General features: G+C 43.8%; 1 long non-coding RNA gene across 1 annotated transcript; it reads left to right on the forward strand.

The window, feature by feature from the left end:
* Window positions 1–2,204: 2,204 nt before the first annotated feature.
* LOC127802551 (uncharacterized) lies at window positions 2,205–3,577 on the forward strand. Its single transcript, XR_008023304.1, has 3 exons — window positions 2,205–2,403; window positions 2,600–2,684; window positions 2,995–3,577. It is a non-coding gene; the product is annotated as an uncharacterized LOC127802551 (long non-coding RNA).
* Window positions 3,578–4,098: the final 521 nt, after the last annotated feature.

The raw sequence follows: 4,098 nt of genomic DNA on the forward strand, positions 1-4,098 counted from the left end.
TCGTAGGACTATTGAGTGGAGACTTTATAGTATCGTTAAGACCGGTACACACCATGCATGCTCGTAAGGAAGGTAGTTGATCTCATTAACTACTTATCTGGCGACACTAATGCAAGTGTGTAGGTGCTGATTGGTGAATGAGTTCATTGAATAACCTAACCCGAGAATACCCAAATAGTAACTCTTACTAAATGTCAATTAGGAGTTCTCTATGGCGACAGGTGCTAGTAATCTTTTTTCCTGAGGTACCACATTTATCTTGTATGAGGAGCATCATTCTTTGTTGCCACTATACAGGGTCCAATAAGATGGATCTCTAATAGGGTGGTAATTGGGTATGATCCAATTCATATGAAGGTAGGTGAGTACTCAATATAGAATCTATTGACCTTAGTAAAAATCTTGAAAGGTATATGCCCTATGTGAATGATGAAGTCACAACTCAAAAAGTCATTAGCCAACACAGATAGTTGAGAATTAATAAGAGTTATGAATTCAACTATAGGAGTTGTGGACTCAACATTTGTACACATAGTGTTGGTTATTAGAGGTTTGACATTTCACCATACTTCTAGACCATACCAGGGCATTATGATAGAGGTTCATCTGAAGTGCTATTTGCATTTCATTATGATATGGAGGCCATGATACATTGCTAGACGTTAATCTTGGTATAAGGGTAAGATGGTAATTTTGTCATGTGATTACATAAATTACGAGTCACAATCAAAGAGTTTGATTAGGAGTAAGATTCCATAAATTGTCATTTGCTATCTTCATAGTGAACCTATAAGGCTACACACAAACAAAGAGAAGTTTTATGGTAAATTCAGTGGGACTGAAAAGTGTTTTGGGCCCGGATGAATTCGTGGGTTTTTGGGGTGAGCTAGCACTTGCGAAAAAATCCACGAGATGTCAAAAGTTGAGTAAAAAATGAGAAAAGGGGTTAAAAGAGGCAATAGGCTGCATTTGGCATGGCCTAGGTCTTACCTATTGTAATACCCGGTATTACATGGTGTTGAAAATAAATAATTTTTGGTTAATTTGGCAGGACCTCGGGTGGTCCGGGAAGGCCAAAAGTCAATTTCGAGTAATTAATTAATAAAATTGCCGAATTGACGGCTGGGAGTGCCTCGGGACTTGGATGTCCAGGGAAGTTGGCAAGGGATTGGTGAGCGTCTTGAGATGAGGATACTGACGCTGGTAGCGATCCGACTGGGAATAATTTTCAGAATAAATTCTGTATAAGCCCGAGTGGGTGCCAATACCGAATAATCGGAGGGGACCTCCTGGAAGCTGAGGGGACCCTAGGGGTGGTTCAATTTTCTGAGTAAGGCAACCCTTAAGTGTTTTTGGGTCGAATAAAGGTCCCGTGCAGGCGCAGGGACGAGGTCAGTATTCTCGAATAGGGGTTGGCTATTAATTTTGGAGAATTAATGTTTTAGTGACTTGTGGGAAATTAATTAAATCTTGGGAGGGCCCAAGTACAATTATTGGAATTCCCCAAGTACAATTAATTTGTCCCTTAAGTGTAATTATCTGAAAATAAAGGGATTAAATTTTGTAATATATCTATTATATATGCTCGTGTGTGCGTGATTAGGAAGCTTCAAGGAAGCTTCCTAGATGTGTTCTCTGTAATTGTAATGTGAGAGATGGCTGAACCAGAGAGGGCGAGAATGAGATGAGCCGAGAGAGGCATTGTGCGAGAGAGAGAGAGGGATCGAGAGAGAGGAGTCGATCGGCCATGGCTGTAGTTGCCATGGCTGATGATGGAAGAAGATGAAGGCAGCAGCGAACCAGCGAGGGCGCACGGCAGTGCTCGTGGAGGCCAAATGGGGGACTGCCTAGGTGCGTCGCAGGGGCTGCCTTGGTGTGTCGATGGCCGGCCGAGACTCGTGGTGATGGCAGTAGCGGTGTGCGCAAGCTGCTTGGGAGAGGCTGCCATGGTAGCTCGCGTTGGCAGCGGCCAAAGCGGGGGGAGGCCGGTTCGAGTGGCGGCTGTGCGATAGCAGGAAGTGGCCGGCGATGGCTGAGACGGCGGCGACGGAGTGGCTCGCGGCCGTGCGAGGAAGCTGCTGGCCGAGAAGAAGGAGGAGGTGCGGCCAAAGGAAGAAGATGAAGGAACAGTGCGCGCGCGGGAAGCCAGGGAAGAAGAAAGGAAAAGAAGGAAAAGAAAAAAACTAAAAGAGAAGAGAAAAAAAAAATAAAAGGAAAATAAATTCTGGAAAATTGGGAAAAATAGCTGAAAATTCCAGAAAAATGAGGGAAAGTTCTGGAAATTAGTTTGGGGCTTGAAGAGCTTGTCGAAAGCTCAAAAAGATGGAATTTTGGGCGCGAGCGGCAGCTCGGGAGGCAACGTCGGCGTGGTCGTTTCTGAATTTCGTTTCCGAATTGTCCGAGGTAAATTAATATTTCTTCCCAAATTATTTACATTAAGCGAGTTAATGTAGAATAATTAATTATTGGATTAAACCCTGTGTTGGGGTTATTTGAAATCTTGTTGATGGATGATTTTGGCGATGTGCGGTGTAGTTGAGGGCATTGGTTAAATGCCGGATGTTAATGGAGTTGAGGTTTTGTGTGTTTTTGTATCTAGGTTTGACCGGGGAGGCGGTGATCCTAGAGGAACTAGAGGTTCGGGCTGGAATTCGGGCCGAGGCAGAGATGAGGCTTCGAGCCAGGTAAGGGATGGCCCCATGTGGAGGTGGCCTTGCAAGTTAGTAAATGTGTTTGATAATGTTTTTATGTTGCATTGGCATGTAGTGGTTATATCTTGTGTGATGCAAGACCTAGTGGACCTATGGCCATATGGAGGACTAGTGTGGTAGGGGCTGATAGGTTGATGCCTCAAACCCTAGTGGGTTGTGAGGATATGTGGGCCTAGCCTCATTTGCATGCATTTGGCATACATAAACTTGATTATATTCATATTTACATGCATTGCACCCTTACTGAGTCTTTATGACTCATGAGGTTTTACCTCATGTGTAGATGATGCAAGTCCGGATGCAAGCAGGGATGGCGCCGGGAGGCCGTTGTGGCAACTAGCTGAGTTGCCCGAGTTATGTATTTTTAATATTGCTTGTATGTAGCCAGGGGGCGCGGTGTATCTATACCCTTGTGAGTAAATGTCTATGTTATTGAGCTTAAATGTATTTAACTGTTGTAATCATCATAGTGTGATAGATGATTGTGAGATTGCTTGTTGAATGTGGCATAGTTGGTAAAGTCAAGTTTCGGACCGAGTCAAGATCAGCAAGGTATGTTCTCATAAATCCCCAATACTCAGCGAAGTGTTTGTATGCTAGCTTTGTGCCTGGGTCACCTCTGGCTTGCTATGGGGTAAGCTGAAGAGAGGTGAAGCTCACTCAGGTTTCAGGTCTTGGTCAGCTGGATTTTTCTTATTTGAGTTGGGACCGATTCCTGAGTGGAGCGAAGGGAAGGACGAAGCCTAGTTCCCACCTAGGGCGTTTCCTGTTGAAACATAGTCCAACCCTTCAGTTGTGGTTGTCGGGTGAGTAATCTGGTCGATTATTTACCAGTGATGCCCGTAAGTGGGAGCGGGTCGTTACACCTATGCACGAACCAATGTGTGGCAAGGCGCTCATGTGTGTGCGGCCAATGCGCGCGACCAACCCATTGTTGGGCTGGCTACGGCTCAGCATGTCTAGAATGTGCTGGGACTTTATGTTTTACCCTAGTATAATTAAGGTTTGCCCTCCCCACCTATAAAAGGCCTCATATAACCTTTGCCTATCACCAGAAAAAATACTTTTGAGAAAAGAAAAAGAAAAATACCCAATTTTTATGAAAAATTGGGTTAGATCTTGCGTTCTTGTTGCAAGAAGATCGAATAGGCGTGCTCGCTAACATTCATAAAGCTTTTCTTTGGTGTGGATCACTTATAATGGGTGGGTGACACCTCACGACATGGAGATCCAAACTTTTCTCGTGTCGAATAACCAAAATGTTGGTTTTCGTTAATTGTTTTTAATTTTGAAAAGATTATATATATTTGCAAACTAGATCTATTCCTTTTGGATTTCACAATCGACCAAAGAGTTTGGTTGATCGAATAATTTTGAAATTTTTGCT

This window comes from Diospyros lotus, chromosome 5 (genome assembly GCF_014633365.1).
Source record: "Diospyros lotus cultivar Yz01 chromosome 5, ASM1463336v1, whole genome shotgun sequence".
In the NCBI taxonomy this organism is placed as follows: Eukaryota; Viridiplantae; Streptophyta; class Magnoliopsida; order Ericales; family Ebenaceae; genus Diospyros; species Diospyros lotus.